General features: G+C 48.1%; 1 protein-coding gene and 1 long non-coding RNA gene across 3 annotated transcripts in view; one reads left to right on the forward strand and one right to left on the reverse strand.

Annotated features, from left to right (window-relative positions):
- The window catches only part of LOC310826340, a 264,239-nt gene that overhangs the window by 162,963 nt on the left and 81,865 nt on the right, over nt 1-19,411 (reverse strand). The window lies entirely within an intron of this gene.
- PROSER2 (proline and serine rich 2) overlaps nt 12,163-19,411 on the forward strand; it is a 29,603-nt gene continuing 22,354 nt past the window's right edge. The window contains exon 1 of one of the 2 annotated variants that reach the window (XM_083700674.1): nt 12,163-12,283. The gene's annotated coding sequence lies outside the window, so the exon portion shown is untranslated. The remainder of the gene's footprint in view (nt 12,284-19,411) is intronic. The other variant, XM_083700675.1, reaches the window with a different exon arrangement.

Here is a 19,411-nt window from a genome sequence, read left to right on the forward strand (position 1 = left end):
TGTGCCCTCCATCTTTCCCAACATGCCAAAGGATAAAAGGACATAAATCTGACATCAGGAATCACAAGACAGAGAAGCCAATAGGAGAACACTTCAATCTCCTAGGACATTCAATGCAGGATCTCAAAGCAGCTGTCTTATTACAAAAGAATTTCAGAAACAGCCTTGAAAGAGAAGTTGCTGAATTACAACTCATTACTAAACTGAAAACTATGGAGAGACCTGGTCTGAATAGAGATATTGGATTCTTTTTCTCATTACATATGCTAATGTGTATGGTCATCTGCATACTATCCCTTGCTTTTTCCTGTAGGACTAATTGCAGTCGTTAACAGTCCTCAACAGGTTTACCATACCCACTGAGTCAGTCACCCATCTCCTACTAGCCTTCTGAGAAAAAACCCACCCTCCATAGATGACCCTGCTGAGACCACATTTCTTCATTCTTGAGAAATCCAGCTTGCCTGCTAGAAAGTTGTCAACAGTGTCAAAGAGGAATTTACAAATTGGAGGTTCTTTATTTCCTCCACTTGATTTGTGCCTTCATCCCAGTGACTCTGCCTGATGTAGAATTTGCTTCAGATAGCCAGGGATTTAGCATCACCATCACAGCTATCCTTAGAAGGAGAGGAAAGGGCGGGAAAGCAACACAAACGAACCTTAAAGCAACATTTTGACTTTTAGGGCAATAAGACATATTTTTGAAGAGCACTCATGCACATCCCGGCCTTACTGAATCACTGAACCACCTTCTTGCCAAAAATAATAAACGGAAAAGGCTGTGCCATGGGAGTAGACAGGATTTTTGTTGGGGGGGGGGCAGGCCTTTTGTTGCTGGGGCAGAGCCTCAGTTAGCTATGCATATTTTTTTATTGGTTTGGGGGGCAGCTTATCCCCCTTGGCTACCACCTTGGGCTGTGCCCAGGAAATCTAAATGTTGCACCAAGGAAGCAGCCATCCAGAGAGTTTATTTATGATTCCGTCTATATCCCAGTTTTCTTTCAAGGAGATCAAGCTTGGGTCCCCAGCTGTTGTTGGACCACAACTCCCATCATCCCTAGCTAGCAGAAGCAGCGGTCAGGGATGATGGGAGTTGTAGTCCAGAAACAGCTGGGGGGGCAAGTTTGAGAGACACTATACCATAGAGGGTGCAGGGGACTCATCATCCAATGAGGACTACCTGATTTGTTTCCCTGCACTTGCAGCCCCGCAAACTCCCATTCAAGGAAGCTGTAATCTGCACATGTGGAACAGCTGCCACAATTATTATTTATTAAATTTCTGTCCCTCCCTTCATCCCAGGATCACAGGGGGCCTTACAATATAAAAACACAAAAATACATAATGTAGTAACAAACAAACAAAATACCCCCCAGATTAAAAGGCCGTAGATTGTTTAATTTGCCAAAGGCCTGGGAGAAGAGGAATGTTTTTGCCTAGTGCCTAGAGATTTTTAATGAAGGCGCCAGGTGAGCCTCCTTGGGAAGAGCATTCCACAAGCGGGGAGCCACTGCAGAAAAGGTCCCGTTCTCGTGTTGCCACCCTCCAGACTTCTTGTGGAGGGGGCACACGAAGAAGGGCCTCAGATGATTATCACAGGGTCAAATGCACACACCTCAGCTTACCCACGGCTTCCATTTTCTAATTGGATGGAAGCTGGTTTATTGAATTGAACTTGGCATCTTAATCATGCAAAGCATGTCCTCTGTTGTGAAACCTTGAGAATGGTAATCATGAGTGTCCCATATGACTACATGGCCCTCAGCCCCATACCTCCCCAAGTGCCCATTGGCTACTCATTCCATCTCATCCTGCCTCTGCTCCTATTTAGGAACAACATACCCAAGAAATATGCAACAGTGTAGGAGAGCCCTTGATAATTACCTGTCTCAGTGCAGGATATTATGAAGCTGCTAAACATCTATCATCATAAGAGGGCTAAGCCATGTCCTCTTGATTCAGGGGGCAGGACTCCCTCTAGCACACTTAAGTTACAGGATAGTAGATTTTGATGGAACATCAACGGAAACTTCTTGATAGTAAAAGCTGTTCTTTTTTTCTTTTTTTTTAGTAAATACCTGTAGATTGTTTTTCTCTCTGGCTTTTCTTCCTTCTTGCTTCTCCTTCTCCGTCTTAGTTTCTGCTGGGCCTTCCTTTTGTTAACCTCGTGACTGTTATGGTACACGTGTAATGTTTTGAAGGTTTCTGTTGAGGAGAACAGTGCTGCCCTGCTCTCTAAGCGGTTCCTGGGGCAGCTCTACACAGCATTGGCTTCCTTGCTGAAAGCCAGCTCATTAGGGAGAGGTAAAAGGTAATGGTAAAGGACTCCTGGATGGTTAAGTCCAGTCAAAGGCGACTATAGGCTTGCAGCGCTCATCTCGCTTTCAGGCCTAGGGAGCTGGCCTTTGTCCACAGACAGCTTTCCAGATAATGCAGCCAGCATGACTAAACCGCTTCTGGCGCAATGGAACACCGTGACGGAAACCAGAGCACATGAAAATGCCATTTACCTTCCCTCTACAGTGGTACCTATTTATCTACTCGCACTGGCGTGCTTTCAAACTGCTATGTTGGCAGAAGCTGAGACAGAGCAATGAGAGCTCACCCCATCGGGGGAATTGAACCACCGACCTTCTGATCTGCAAGCCCAAGAGGCTAGGTGGTTTAGACCACAGGACCACCCGCATCCAGGGAGGTGCAGGGCAACTGCCCCATCAATCTATGCAGCTGGGTAAAAGGTAAAGGTAAAGGGACCCCTGACCATTAGGTCCAGTCATTGTGGCGCTCATCTCACTTTATCAGCCGAGGGAGCCGGCGTACAGCTTCTGGTCATGTGGCCAGCATGACTAAACCACTTCTGGCGAACCAGAGCAGCGCATGGAAACACTGTTTACCTTCCTGCCAGAGTGGTACCTATTTATCTACTTGCACTTTGACGTGCTTTTGAACTGCTAGGTTGGCAGGAGAAGAAGAAGAAGAGTTTGGATTTGATACCCCGCCTTTCACTCCCTTCAGGAGTCTCAAAGCAGCTAACATTCTCCTTTCCCTTCCTCCCCCACAACAAACACTCTGTGAGGTGAGTGGGGCTGAGAGACTTCAAAGAAGTGTGACTGGCCCAAGGTCACCCAGCAGCTGCATGTGGAGGAGCAGGGAAGCGAACCTGGTTCCCCAGATTACGAGACTACCGCTCTTAACCACTACACCACACTGGAGCAGGGACAGAGCAACGGGAGCTCACCCCGTCGCGGGGATTCGAACCGCCGACCTTCTGCTCGGCAAGTCCTAGGCTCTGTGGTTTAACCCACAGCGCCACCCGCGTCCCTCTATGCAGCTGGGTAGGCTTGCCTAAACAGAAATGGCTTTAGCAGGCGCTGGAAAGAGTACAGCAAAGCCATCTACCTGTGGTCAATTGGTGTCATGGACTGACTGGATTCAGATGAGTGGTGAGAGGCAGCAGCTGGGGAACCCCAAAGGGAACCCCCAACCAGGGGAAGAAGGCTCAGAGCCAGAAGACTGGTGGTGGGACGACGGCGAGTGGTCAGAGGGTCCCTTCTTCCAACACTACAATTCTATGATTCCGTGAAGGCCCCCTTCCATTCTGAGACTCTTGTGTTTGTGCCCTTCTCTATGCTAGAGCAGTTTCATTGAAAACATTTGAGTAGGAACTGAATGGGTATCACACTGTTCATCAATGAGCAACCCTTTCTGGCATGGCATTAAGAAGCCCAGAGAAAGGTACCAAGCTCTGCTTTCCCTTTCCCTCCGCAGCGAATGAAGAAGCCCCTGTATTTCATTGACTCTCCGAAGGCAGGAGTCCATGCAGAAAGATGGAACAGCGTCTGCCTTTAGTTGTTGGACAACAAGCTTTGCCTAGGCCAGCTGTTAGAGCCTGGACAGATGACAAGAGGCGCTGACAATGCAGCTACTTAGGCAAAGTGAATAGTTCATTAAGCGATTAAGCACCAACAAAGATTGCAGTTTCCATGTTGTAATCTTGCAGTCATATCCCAAAGTGCTAGGAGGGAGGCCAGGGCAAGAAAGGGGTGGCAGGGCTTTCTGCTTATCGCCTCCAGGCAGGGATAAAGACATTATCAGTCTCCCTTGGTTACAATCAGGCCTGCAGCAACCCTGGACATTTGCAGGACATCTGCCTTCCTTGTCTTCTTTATACCCCATTAAGGAGCAAGGCTAACCTCCCCCATGACGGCCCAGCTGGGCTTTAGGGAGTGATATCTGCAGTCCTGCCATGAACACTAGGGTGGAAGCTGGCACACAGATTGGGCCCAGTGCTGCCATGTGATGGCAGTAGGGCCAGATCTGGCAGATCCTGGACTGACACGGGCCTGCCTTGCGCCACAATGCCCATTATGGGGACTTTCTGCTTGGGCCTTCTCACTGGAGAAAGTGGGAGGTCCACACCAGTGGAGGGAGGCTGGCGTCACACTGCAAGAAGAGGCAAGAGAATGCAGCTCAACCGGGATGTGTGGAGGGACACTTGCACCCAATCCAAACTCTTCCCCCAGCCCAGCGCAAAGGGGTTCTGATTTCTCTGCCCACCTGTTGGAAGGGGCAGAAGCAAGCAAAAATAAACCCATGGGGACATTAATTCTATGGTTCAATGGTGGAACCAGCCCAGCAGTACAGTGATACCTTGGGTTACAGACACATCAGGTTACAGACTCCACTAACCCAGAAATAGTACCTCATGTCAAGAACTTTGCTTCAGGATGAGAACAGAAATCATACAGTGGTGGCAGTGGGAGGCCCCATTAGCTAAAGTGGTGCTTCAGGTTAAGAAGAGTTTCAGGTTAAGAACGGACCTCCAGAACAAATTAAGTTCTTAACCCGAGCTACCACTATACTATCATGCTCCACTGAGCCTGCTCACGTAGAAGGGCAACACACTGGGCAAGCAATAATAATAATTATTATAATAATTATAATATGTTGTTGTTGTTGTTGTTGTTGTTGTTGTTGTTGTTGTTGTTGTTGTTGTTTATACCCCGCCCATCTTGCTGGCTTTCTCCAGCCACTCTGGGCAGCTCCCAACAGAATATCAACAGTGCGATAAAACATCAAACATTAAAAACTTCCCTAAACAGGGCTGCCTCCAGATGTCTTATAAAAATTGTATAGTTATTCATTTTCTTGACATCTGATGGGAGGGCATTCCACAGGGTGGGCGCCACTACCAAGAAGGCCCTCTGCCTGGTTCCCTTTAACTTGGCTTCTCACAGTGAGGGAACCACCAGAAGGCTCTTGGTGCTGGACCTCAGTGTCCAGGCTGAACAATAGGGGTGGAGATGCTCCTTCAGGTATACTGGGCCAAGGCCATTTAGGGCTTTAAAGGTGAGCACCAACAATTGTGCCTGGAAACGTACTGGGAGCCAATCAAGGAGAGCTGGCAGGTTGCTGGATCCCAACCAGAGTCTTTAAGGCTCTGTATTCCTCCAAACGCAGGTGGCGCTGTGGGTTAAAGCCTCAGCGCCTAGGACTTGCCGATCGAAAGGTCGGCGGTTCGAATCCCCGCGACGGGGTGCGCTCCCGTCACTCGGTCCCAGCGCCTGCCAACCTAGCAGTTCGAAAGCACCCTCGGGTGCAAGTAGATTAATAGGGACTGCTTACTAGCGGGAAGGTAAACAGCGTTCCGTGTGCTGTGCTGGCTCGCCAGATGCAGCTTGTCACGCTGGCCACGTGACCCGGAAGTGTCTGTGGACAGCGCTAGCTCCCAGCCTATAGAGTGAGATGAGCGCACAACCCTAGAGTCTGACAAGACTGGCCCGTACGGGCAGGGGTACCTTTACCTTTACCTATTCCTCCAAAAGGGGCACCCCTTTGCTGCAGTCCACAACAACAACAGGAGGGTTCACTGCCCTGTGCCTGCCCAAACCACAACGACAGAGGTTAATAAAGAGTTCTTTCTTCATGCTGGTAAGGGTAGAGGCTCAGCGGCAAGCACAGGGCCCAGGTATGCAAGCAAGGCAGGAGATTCAGAGCTGAATGAAAGCAGCAGAGATGTCCCAACTGATGCCACGCCTCTCCCCACCCAGCTTTTAATGATGTGGTGTGGTGAGCTCACTTTCGAGACACTCTCACTTTACAGGAATGCAAATGAGCATTGGGTTGATGCATCTGATCATGTTTATGGCGGAGGTGGTGTCCGGTTCTGGGTAACAAAACTGCATCCTGCCCCCTGCTTGACCACCCCATAGGCTGGTTGAGGAGCCCTCTCCAAAGAGGCTCTGCACTCTGCTAGACAGATGGGGGACAGAGCTGGAAGATCCCGTCTCTGATTCCTGGAGTCAAAAGGGGATAACCTCCATCCTCCATTGCTGGGAGCAGCCTTCAGCTCCACCCTATTCTGCTTCATCTCCTTCCTGCTTCTGGTCATCCTGATGGGGCTGCCAAACCATACCAGATCCTGAAGAAGCCAAGGGGCCTGTGACAACCATCCTTGACCAAGTCATATGATACCAGGGGCTGGCAGGACGTGAGAGCCAGTGTGGTGTAGTGGTTAAGAGCGGTGGACTCGTAATCTGGTGAACCGGGTTCGCTTCCCCGCTCCTCCAAATGCAGCTGCTGGGTGACCTTGGGCCAGTCACACTTCTCTGAAGTCTCGCAGCCTCACTCACCTCACAGAGTGTTTGTTGTGGGGGAGGAAGGGAAAGGAGAATGTTAGCCGCTTTGAGACTCCTTAGGGTAGTGATAAAGCGGGATATCAAATCCAAACTCTTCTTCATCGGGGGAAGAGGGGTCTGACATGGGAGAGGGGGGTCAGTGATTTGTGGGGAACTGTACTGGCCAGAGGCAGAGGAAACTTCAGAGCTGGAAGGTGGAGCACAGGATAGGTTAGAGGAAGAGGCAGGTAAGGCAAATGAAGGACCAGGGGCTTCCCTGCCCTCTCCTGCACCACTGTCTCACAGAACCAGTAGGGGATTGAAAAGGGAGGAGCAGAGGACGTTGCCATGCAGGTGCAGTCTCCGGCTGCGTGTGTGCAGCCCGGTAGGGGAAGACATGTAAACTGGTGGAGGGGTAGTAGTCCCCTGCTGATGCAGTTGCTCCACAGAGCAAGGACCTGGGAATAGCTGCCTAGATGCTAGATTGGTGTGCGTAGGTCCCTAGAGCTGTAGAAGCGGCTGTAAGTGTTATCTCTGACAATGAAGAGCTAACTATCTGCCATGTGTTTTCCTTTGGCTGGGATGTGCCCTTGACATACAACAAGGATGGAGACCCCGTGGCCTTCTAGATGTTGTTGGAAACCAACTCCCATCAGCCCCAGTCTGCAGGGCGAAAGGTTGGGAATTATGGGAGATGTTGTGCAACAACTGTAGATGGCCGCAAGTTCCCCATCCCTGACCTATCACTTGACCTATAGCTCCAAAACAATGGGCGGGAGTGTTTTGTTGCTTGCTTTTATGGCAACTGGCCCTGAAGGAGAAGCAACCTCCCACTCCACATCACAACTATTAGTAATGTTGGTGGTCCAACACACATGCACGCACCCCTTCTCACCAAGCCGTGCCTTAGATATTTACTTTTTTTTCAAATACAAGATTGGGAAGCAGATCCCCTCTTCCCCTGGAAGCCAAAATGGCCTGTTAACTTTAAGAAAAAACAGAAACAGGTCTGTTCCTCCACATTCCTCTGCTGGCTAAGCTGATCTCACAAATGCTACCCTGATGAAAAAGCTGACATCAATTAATAGAGGTGCCAAATCCAATTATTTTGCCATTTGGCTCATAATGAGAAGCTTAGGCATTGGGTCTATATTTAGATTCTCCTCTGGAGGGTATCTAGCCTTTCTTCTGGGGGTAGGAGCAAAGTTAGAAATTATAGTTTGTTGTTGGTAGGAACACAAGAAGATGCCTTACAGCAGGCATAGGCAAACTCTGGCCCTCCAGATATTTGGGACTACAATTCCCATCATCCCTAGCTAACAGGTCCAGTGGTCAGGTGGTTTAGACCACACCCCCACCCGCATCCAGGGAGATGCAGGGCAACTGCCCCACCAATCTATGCAGCTGGGTGAAAGGTAAAGGTAAAGGGACCCCTAACCATTAGGTCCAGTCGTGGCCGATTCTGGGGTTGCGGCGCTCATCTCGCTTTACTAGCCGAGGGAGCTGGTGTATAGCTCTCCGGGTCATGTGGCCAGCATGACTAAACCACTTCTGGCAAACCAGAGCAGCACACGGAAACGCCGTTTATCTTCCTGCCAGTGCAGTACTTATTTATCTGCTTGCACTTTGACGTGCTTTCGAACTGCTAGGTTGGCAGGAGCAGGGACCGAGCAAGGGGAGCTCACCCTGTCGCGGGGATTCGAACCGCCAACCTTCTGATCGGCAAGTCCTAGGCTCTGTGGTTTAACCCACAGCGCCACTCACATCCCTAATAATTGAATAGGATGTCCCTATTTTCATCAAAGGAATGTTGGAGGGCGTGTGATAGAATTTCAGGTTCCATACTCAAAAAAGTGAGAATTTTGGGATCATGGCGGTGCTTTTGTCCTCTACCTCGGGCATCTCTTCCCCCCCTTGTAGCCCCAGATGCAAAGGGGAGGATTTCAGAGAGAGAAAATACACAATTTGTTGCTCCATTCTGTTCATATTTCATTCATTTCTTTTTTTCAGAGAGTAGTAATTAGTCATCTCAATTACTGTTTCCAGATCCAGAGGGGGTGGATGTTGTTCAAGGAAACAAGTTGTGCGAAGGTGTGTTATTTGCTCACTCTTTGGATCCAGGCCGCGAATGTTGCATCTCTCTTCGTACACCATGGTACGAAAATGAAATGAAATCTTCACACAGTCCTCAGAACAACCGGTTTGGCCTCTTTTTAGAAGCATGTCAGGTATGCCACTCTTTCCTGTCCTGCAGATTGCCAGGAGGCCGTGAGCAGCAGCAGCTGGTTGTTACTTAACCACTCGTTATGGATTTGGCGTGTAATTATGAGTAGGTGGAACAGTTCCAGAGAGGGAGGGAGAAAGAGAGAGAGAGGTGTTTGGGTATTCCAGTTTGGCCCGATTGCAGAAGTGGGCCCAGTGTAACAGAGTGAAGCTGATGAAGAAGAATTTCATGGGTCTGGAAGTAAGGGAGCTTTGTTTCTGAGCTGGATAGATATTCTGCCTGGCAGTGAGGCCAGGCAGAATCCTGCTCATGGGTTTCCCGCCCGCAGGACGAGATGAGAGCCATTGGTCTGATCCATCAGCCTCTTCTTATGCTCTTATGGCAATACCAATCCACTGATTCTACATAAGGCTGTGTTCCTCCTGTTTTTTAGAAGGAATTTTGGACATGCATTTTCTAAGATTGCCAGGGATCAGTGACCAGGCTCATGGATTTCATTAAAGGCATCTCAACCTTCCCCACGTTGATTTGATCACCATGCGTGTTGAAATCACATGCTGAGAACGCATTTTTGTGAAACCATTTTTACCTTCTCTATGGAGCCTTTGTGATGGGGCTTACTATTCTGCAAAATTTGGGGTTTTCCATTCATTTCTTCTCTCTGAGCATCAAAAGCTGCTCACTTTGGAAGAGCATCGCGGAGGGGTTATGCTTTGAGGACAGGCAGGAGCCTCGTACAGGTTGCAAGTTAACATTGGCTTTTGTTCATAAGCAGCATCAACCAAAGAACTGGCGCTTACTGGCGTGTTATCTCCAATTACCTACAAGCTAGGTGTACATCATTGCTCCTTCCCATGAGAGTTGACTCAGCACCAGGTTTCTGTAACGCTGTTGAATAACCAGCATGTGACAGCGACACCTGCCCACAAATGGCACTGCGGTGACTCACGGTGGCAGAACCAAGACTGAGAGCACAGTGGTGAACTGAACCCTCGTGTCTTTCATTATGTTAAATGAAACATGTGTCACTGAGGGTTCAGGAGGCTAGTGCATTCTCGGTTCATGAGTGTCTCCAGTCCTCTGCCCTCGCTGGATGCACTCGGGCGCACATGTGCTCAGCATGTGATTGCATGCACACACATGCTCAGGCACACATACGAAACATGCCAGCAACTCAGAATTGGTTCAGAATGAGAGGAGGGTGAAAACCGAGGCAGGAAAACCTCAGTCAGCTGGAGGAACAATGGGATAAAAACGTCCACCAATTAATTAAGTCGATCAGCCACACATTAAATCATATAGTCAGGTAGCTAACTTTAACTTCATACATTAAAACAAGAAACTAAGCCAAATGCCCTGTGTTAAACAAGTCGATGAACAGACGGCATGTGTCTTTTATGTGTATTTCAATGAACCAAATAGAAAGAAAGAATTTGAGTCAGGGGGGCGTGGAGATTGTGTGTATGAACTTAACAGTGCTTAATTTGTTTATTTTAGTTGCTATTCTCTTAATATTGATTTACAGATTACAAATGCCATATTGATGTGTTCATCACAAAACAGGTCTTTTGCTGAAATTGTGATGTTTAGCTTATTTTTCAGTTGCTGCTTTGTTAATAGTGTTTTACAGATGGTAATTGTTTCACTGATAATTTATGCAATTTATGCTGCATCTGTGATGCTCTACTTCTTCTTTGGCGATCACTCAAAGATTGTCTTCCATGAAAATGGTCTTAACAGTAAGTCCGTAAGTGACTGTGGAGGCCAATTCTGGATCCACATGTCCTTCCACAGTAGGGACATTGGTTTCCCGGCAGGAGCTGATCATGGTGTGGATTTGCTGAATATGCCTTCCTCTTAGCACGTTTCTCCCTTTCGTCCTGAGCTTGAGCGTCTTCAAAGTCCATGACACCTTTAGTAAAGACTGTTCTCCAACTGGAGCGCTCGCAGGCCAGTGTTTCCCAGTTTGTCGGTGTTTATACTACATTTTTTAAGATTTGCCTTGAGAGAGAATTTAAACCTCTTTTGTTGACCACCAGCATTACACTTTCCATTTTTAAGTTCGGAAGAGAGTAGTTGCTTCGGAAGATGATCATCAGGCATCCGCACAACATGACCAGTGCAACAAAGTTGAAGAATCATCGCTTTGACACTAGTGATCTTTGCTTCTTCCAGGACACTGGCATTAGTTCGCCTGTCTTCCCAAGTGATGTGTAAACATTTTTGGAGGCACTGCTCTACTACGTTATCGTTAGCCAGTGGAGGTGCAGTGCTTAGAGCGTTGGACCAGGACCTGATAGACCTGGGTTTGACTTCCTCCTTGAGCCAGTCTCTGCCTCTCCCAACTGCCCTACCTCACAAGGTTGTTGTGCTGATTAGATGATGAGAGGGAGAACAATGCATAAGCCACCTTGAGCTGCATGGATCAAAAGGTGGGCTATAAACAAAAATAAAATAGAATACTGTTTGTAAGCTGCTTTGGGATTCATTTGAAATTCAATAAATGAAAGTGTCACAGAAAGCCAATAAATCAAACTAAAAGCCCAGGCGTTGAATAACTGGGGAAATCCAGCCAGATGGGCGGCGTATAAATAATAAAATTATTGTTGTTGCTTTATAACTGCATAATAAGAGAGGGGAGAGCTCCTGTGGTGCAGTGGGTGAGTGCGTCTGGCTGTTAACCAGAAAGTTGGTGGTTCAAGCCCACCCATCCTGATGGACTAAATGACCTTGGGGAGTCCCTTCCGTAGCTGCAGCCAGGATTTATTTTCGGGAGGGGCAGGACACGCACCATCCTCTGTCTGGTTCATAGCCTTTCTCAACCTGTGGGTCCCCAGATGTTGTTGAACTACAACTCCCATCACCCCTAGCTAGCAAGGCCAGAGCTCAGGGATGATGGGAGTTGTAGTCCAACAACATATGGGGACCCACAGGTTGAGAAACACTAGTAGATTCGGAATGAAATGTCTCAACAGCAGTTGTTTTAAATTACTTTCTTTGGACCCAAAGTGCTCAGAATAATTGCGTTCTACAGTTTCTACTTTTAGTTTAGTATTTTTATTTATTTACTTGATTTAGGGGAGACAGCTGCCTCCCTGTCCCCTTGCCCCTCCTGGCTATGCCAGTCAACGGTCCCTTCCAACTCTCGGATTCCTATACGGGTCCAGCAGAACTCGAACCCGCGACGGGGGTTGGCAGCGGCAGGGCGCGCGTGCGCCTTTACGCGCCGGGCGGGCGTGATGTCAGCGCCTGCGGGGCGGGCTGAGTCAGCGCAGCGCCCGCCCGCCCCGCATTGTTGCCTCGCCGCCTGTTTGCTGCGCGCACCTGTCCCCACCCACCCGGGCGGGGCGCCCCGCGACGCGAGCGAGCGCACCTCCCTTGGTGGAGTCCAGCGGACGCCCCGTCCTGGCTGCGCGGCGAGAGCGATCGAGCAACCGAGCGGGTAAGTGCCAAGCGCTTGGCTTTGGGCATCTGCATTTCACCAAAGTTTGGGTCCGTGGCTCTCCAGGTCCGGCGCGTATTCGCCGTGGCGCGGAGAGGTTTGGCACAGGCTTGGAAACTACGCGCGCCGCTTTGGGGCTGCATGCTTCCGAGGAGCCTCGCCGGATCCCGACACCTGATCTCCCCGCGCTCCTTTTCCTCCTGGCGAGCGATCCATCCGCGAGTGGCTTAAGCCGGAGGGCGGATGGGACGCGCGCTCCATGCTTTCCCACGTTAGCTCGCCCTGTTGGGATGCCGAGCGCGCGGGGGCTTAAGCGGCTTTCGGATTCCGAGGGAGTGGGTCACAGCTTCAGGAACGTGGAGACGGGTCCGCAAGCGGGTTAGACTGGAGGTTGGGCACGTTTGGAAACTATTTTAGCAAAACTTCTTCCCTGCCTTGCTGCGGCGTTGTTTTCTCCTCCGCATCTGTGTTTATTTAGCTCCCGAACGATTTCTTCTACTAATTTCTTGTCTGTCTCGGGTTGCAAATTTGGCAGTCCAACACCCATTTGTATTCGGTACTTTGGGCTCCACTGTTTATTTAGTCTTCCCAGTTCCGTGGGTGAGCATCTGCGTGTATCTTTATACATAATCCGCCAACTGAAGATGTATAGGATGAAATTCTGTCCTCAAAAGGCTTGTGGCAGGATAAACCTATTGGTCTTTAACAAGCCACCTTTCTTTAAAAGGTGAAGGGGGGGGACCAATAGCATCGGCCCAGCAAGCTGAAATATTGAAATAATAATTCCAGCCCCCTTTGGATTAAATCTACCTGAGTAGGTAGGTTTAAGTGATTTCAGGTTCCCGTATTCCTTGTGCCGGGTCATTACAAGTTTGATTCTATGCTTGTTTACTCAGAAGTAAGCATGAGGTCAGTGGGGCTTACTCCCAAGTGTGTGTGTGTAGGGCAGGTTTTGCAGTCCTGGTCATGTCTGCTTGGGAATAATGCCCAGTGAATTTGGTGGGATTTTCTTCTGAGTAAATGACTTTGGGATTAGGGCAACAACTTTGGTGGAATTATGCCAGTTTGTAGGATCAAATTTGCTGAGTGCCCAGCGTGGCCAGCATCCAAAGAACCACACTGCTGTTTCCAAGGGAAGGGGTCATGCAGACAAATCTCACTGGATGCTCCCTGGCGCAGTTGCCCCTGTTCCCTTCCCTGTATCAAACCTTTGATTGTATGTTCCTTGGGGCAGGTACCTACCCTCTTAAGACCTTGCAAAGCTCTATGCACATTGAGGGAGTTGTATTAAATGTAATGATGATGATCATGAGGACACTTGAGTTTGTGAATTGTAGTACTGAGATGTGCCATTGTTGTGCAAATGAGGCCTGAAAATGGATGCTGTTGAACCCTGAATTTATTTGCCTCTTTCTCCCCTCCCCTCCCCTCCCTCCCCCCACCTTATCTTTCCTTGCCACAGGGGGCCGTTTAGGCAGACAAGGAAACTAGCTTTCCAACCTTGTGCTCTGCTCTTAAAAACAATTATTTATACCCACAGTTGATTTCACTTGTGGCTCAAATGGCAACCTTGAAATTCTACAGTAAATCATCTTTGCTGAATGTGTGTGTGTGAGAGAGAATAGCTGGGGAGGCTTTGCAATAATATTCCTACTGTACAACAAGTTCTGATCTTGCTGCGTAGATCAGCCTTTTGCTTTGCCTCACCCTTTTTTGCAATTGGGGGGGGGGGACATCCTTTCCAGCTTTGGCAGTTGGCCTTGTTTGGATTGCTTGGCACCTTACAGGTGGTGTTGTTGTTTAGTCCTTTAGTCGTGTCCGACTCTTCGTGACCCCATGGACCAGAGCACGCCAGGCACTCCTGTCTTCCACTGCCTCCTGCAGTTTGGTCAAACTCATGCTGGTAGCTTCAAGAACACTGTCCAACCATCTCGTCCTCTGTCATCCCCTTCTCCTTGTGCTCTCCATCTTTCCCAACATCAGGGTCCAACCATCTCGTCCTCTATCGTCCACTTCTCCTTGTGCCCTCCATCTTTCCCAACATCAGGGTCTTTTCCAGGGAGTCTTCTCTTCTCATGAGGTGGCCAAAGTATTGGAGCCTCAGCTTCAGGATCTGTCCTTCCAGTGAGCACTCAGGGCTGATTTCCTTCAGAATGGAGAGGTTTGGATCTTCTTGCAGTCCATGGGACTCTCAAGAGTCTCCTCCAGCACCATAATTCAAAAGCATCAATTCTTCGGCGATCAGCCTTCTTTATGGTAACAGCACATACATTATTCTGTTTCGTTCACCAATAGTTAGAATTTTGCTGCTCTCAGAGTGGTTCGATACAATATTCTTATAAGGCAGGCCCAGCAACTGATGTTTCACCAGGTGCTTTTAGAAAATGAATTTGATTGTGTGTCCGCATTTGTTTGATGTTTTAACCATGCTCCTGAGAAATTTCTTTTGAGTTGGTAGTTTATATGCATTCTTAGAAATGGTCACGCCATAATGCTGGCTGTTTATAAATATTCTTATAAGGAACTAAAAACAAAAACAAACCGCATAATGCAAATGAGATGAGTGGGCAGGCTGAGCAACTGAAAGCTAGTCTTGAAGGCCAGGTTGTCAGTTACTGGCTGAAGTGAGGCTTCCAGTGGGGATTACCCTGGAGAGCATCTCAGCTGCTACAGCTTCTGCTAGGTGAAAAAGGTTCCCAGTTTTAATTCCTAGCATCATCACCAGCTTTAATGGAGCCTGGATGGTAGGCAGAGGCATTTCCCAGCCCAAAAACCAAGGACACCTGCTTTCAGCTGGATGGATAAATAGACTTGAGCCCCATGTCTGCAGGGCCATGTAGCTAAATGGTAGAGAATCTGCCTTGCATGCCAAAGATCTCAATCCCCAACATCTCCTGGTAGGGGTGGGAGAGGACTTGTATCTGAAACCCTAGAGAGATGCTTGTAGCCTATTGTCCACACTATGGAGCTAGATAGATTCATGGCCTGACCTGGTATAACTTAGACCACTTCTTGTGTTCCGACATTTTGACCAGAGTTTCCACCTAGCAATTATTCTGCACCAGCTCCCTGTTGGGTTCACTTCCCTAAAGAGTCCTTCTCCTGCCCCCACCCCATGTTATTCCAAGAAAACGAAGCCTGGACATGCAAGGAGGTAACGCGAGATTTACTCCTGAGCCTGTGGGAACTGGTGCAGAGCAGGTGCGAGGGAACCTTCGGCCCATGGCGCAGATGTGGCCCTCCAGACCTCCCTGTGTGGCCCCCTTGAGCTGCCTCAAAGCCCTGCCCCTTGCCCTCCTCCTCCATTGCCTTGCCAGAATGTGCTCTTGAGCCAGAATAATGCCTCTTCCTTGCCCATTCGAAGAGAGGGGTTTGCGTGTAGAAATCTTTGGCTTTTGCATGGCTGGGATTTGGTCTTGCTGTGCAAAGCTGAGATTCACGTCAAGTTGCTCTTTGCAGTTTAGCTCCTGGCCATATCTATCCTTGGTTCTTGCCTTGCCAGTCAATGGCATGTGGCATCAGGAAATGTGTCCCTCGGGCTGGGAACGTTTTGAGTTTCATGGAAACTCCTGGGACAGAATGGAAGTTCCCTTTCCTGGTGAAAAGTTTGGTGAAATGCAGCGTGCTTTCTCATTGCTTTGTTGGCCTGGCTTAGAAGATCGCACCCTGTCCTTTTCAGACTAGACTTTCTCTTTTCCCTCTTGAATTCCCAAATCTGCGCTGCCAAGGTTGCTCAGACAGTGGTTACAATCCTCTGTTGTGGGTGCTCACTGGTACTTTTGGCAAAACAAGCCCCGGTTTGTTTGTCATTCAGCCGCTGATTTAATATTTAACTCTGAGAGGTGTCTGCATCGGCCCTTGGTACGTTAGGGAGATTTTGGACAAAGGAAGCCTTTGCAAGGCTAAATTTCCAGTAGCCCCCACCCCCAGCTGGCAAACTGTTATCCTTGTTCGCCACCTCCGCCTATCATTTAAGGCTCTTTTCATGCTGCTGGTGGCTCTTTTGGGCAGAGCCCAGCAGTCCAGCCCTGTTTACCCTCTGGGCCCAACCCCTCTCTTGGAATTTCACAGACCACGGCTTTGGAGAGAGAAATGCTTAACTCCTGGCATCCCGGAAAAGGTCTAGTGCTCACCAGTGAATGAGCAACAGGGGTTGCAGAAGATACCTCTTAACCTTAGCAAACATGTGTTTCCAAACCTGAGATAATGGAAAATTGGGGGCAGGGGACATATGGGGGAGCATCTGTAGGCAGAGGGGGTGCTTAACCCTTCCTGTGCCTGTGAGGTCGCTCCTGCAAAAACGCCCCTCCAAAACTGCTCCCTTAGGTGAGTTTTTCCTTTTGGAGCCCCGCTGAGACAAATGGGCTACAAATGGCCAGGATTGGGGGTATTTTCTTTTTTTCTTTTTTAAATAACTTTTTTATTCAAACTTAAAACAAAACATATTATCCAGAAACATATCATCCTTATTCCCCCCGTTTTTCCTCACTCCCCCTCCCTCCTCCCACAGAACCCCCCCCCCGACTTCCCTCAGTTCCAGTCTTTGATTTCTCTCAAAATGCTGTTTTCTGCATGTTACACAGTTGTATAGATCCTCAAACTATTTAGCTGGTTATTATCAATAAAAAGTTTGTGAATGTTTATTCAAAGCCAGCCAAGGAGTCCAGTTCACTTTGTTGCGTCTTCAAATACTTTGTAAAGGGTTTCCATTCATCTTTAAAGTCACAGTTGTCCTTGTCCCGTAGCTTGTATGTCAGTTTTGCCAATTCTGCATAGTCCATCAATTTTTCTTGCCATGATTCTTTAGTTGGGGTTTCTTCAGTCTTCCATCCTTGTGCTATTAAAACTCTTGTGGCCTTTTTCTCTTTTTTTCCTTTTTTTGGGGGGGTGGGGTGGGATTGGGAGTATTTTCAAGGGGATATGGCCAAGGAACTCTTACTTCTTAAAAGCTGGGAGCCTCACTTCACAAGCAGGTAGTTTTGATTTTAGGATGCTTTCAGGAGGTGAGTGATGCTAAAGTGACAACTGCCATGATGTTAGCTAGCAAGTTCCCTGGGATTGAAGGAAGACCGTTGCCCTCATTTATCCCTTCGTTCTTGTCTGTTTTTTTCCGAGTGGCAATCGCTCTTGCTTCATGGGACACAGTGCAAAAGCTTTAGCGCACCAGTGGAGAACCTGTGGCTTTCCAGACATTGCTGGATTCGAGACATCCTTGACCTTGAGGCTGATGGGAATCGGAGTCCACCAGCGGGTTGGACTAGATGACCCCAGGGCCCCTTCCAGCTCTACATTTCCATCTGGAGGGCCACAGCTTGCTCGCCCCTGGTTTAACACCATACCCTGCAATGCTTCCTACATTTGGCATTTTGCCTCTAAATGAGCTTGGATGTAAGATAACATAGAGCACCAGCTATATATAGATCTAACCCTTGGGTCCCTACAGCTTTACAGAGGCAGCCTATTTTAGAGTAGGTTTGTCACTAAATCTGATCTGTAGCTCTAAATCTTCTCTGTCCCCTCCCTAAGGTGACATGGCTCACTTTCTTATCAGAGTTTGTTTTGCTGAAAACTGTGTCTTGCCCTTTGAATCATCTTCCCACCCCAATGCTCTCTCTTTTATTTTTAAATATAAAACATTGCCATTTTAAATGCTGCTGTTTGTCAAATATTTCACTTTATCCTGATGGCCATTTGCAGTTGGACTGTTTGTTTCTATTCTGTAGGCTACTGTTTTGGGTGGTGGTGGGGAGTATTTTGGGTTAGTGCTAATTTTTTAAAAAATAAATAAATTTGGCACAATCCTGTGCAGGTCTATTTCCTCCTGCTTAAGTGTGTGTGTGTGTGTGTGTGTGTGTGTGTGTGTGTAGGATAGGATTGCATCTCTGGTGAACAGTCAAAACTGCCTGTGTTTACACATCACAGTAAACCACCATTAATAGTTTGCTATGAATGTTCAAGTGGCTCCTCTCTGGTGTGAGTAACAGATCACAACCCCTGGCTTAGCAGTTTTGTGTCCGCTCAGGGGACCGATAATTGTTTTATGCTCCAAACAAACCACAATGTGAAGCCAAGGTTTATTCTTGGCATATCAGAGTTTGTTTGAGTGACACAAACCAGTTCAGATGCAATGCTAAACAAAGGATTGTGGTTTCTTGCTCCCATTTAAACTAGGGGAGGAGTGAAGTGTGGAAAATCTTTACCTATTGTCTCCCCCTCTCTCCTTTTTAAATCCCACCCCCAGCAATTCAGAATTTTTTAATTTTATTTTAACTGATGGAATGGATGCAGAAGCGTAAGAATGCAGTCTGCTGAGCAGAACTAGGAATATTCCAAGTGCTGAGAGTTTAGGTAAAGTTTTGTGGGGGGTTTTTGGGAGGGGCAAGGGATTATTATAGGAATTATTCCTCAGCCTTCCCAATAAAACTGCAGCAAGGTTTGGGTGACAAATCCCTCATGCGGACAGCGTTGCTGGCTTTCCATTTCCTAACAAGTCTCCTGCCAGACGAGGATTTCTGTGCTGCTTAGAAGTTTGCTCCCCTGCCAGCATTTTTGTGTTGGTAAAAACTATTATCTCAGCGCATTCCCAACTCTCCCTCTTTCCCCCCTTTTAAAACCATGTTTTGATTTAAACTGATTCAAATAGTTCCTCAATTTTAAAAATAGACATCATCGTAGTTTAGTGCCCACGGCACTAAAGGCAGCCACATGAGAAGGTTTAAATCGGTTTGTTTGGAGAGTTTATCTCACGCAGGTGTCTGTTACTTATGGTGTGGTCACACCCAGACATTGCTTGCTTGGGGATAAGGTTGCCAGGCTGCAGTTTGGAGACTTTGGCACTTATTTTAAAATTGCTTGTAAATTCAGAGATGAGGCACCTATGGCATTCCTTTCTTTTTGCTATCTTCTTCCTATCTCATCCTGCCCTGCTGCCTGTACTTTTTATCTCTTGGCTCCATTTTCTGCCAGTTCCATTTTCTGCCAGCTGAAGGAAGCAGGACTCATCTGCCCTGCATATCAGGTGGGAAAGAAGGCAGATGAAAGGGTGGGGTGGTGGAGAGAGAGACCTTTGCCCACGAAGTAGATGCTCTACAGCTGACTTACAGCCCTTCCCTTGAATAGTTTGCTTGG

The sequence above is a fragment of the Podarcis gaigeae genome (genome assembly GCF_964106915.1).
Source record: "Podarcis gaigeae genome assembly, chromosome: 10".
Taxonomy (NCBI): Eukaryota; Metazoa; Chordata; class Lepidosauria; order Squamata; family Lacertidae; genus Podarcis; species Podarcis gaigeae.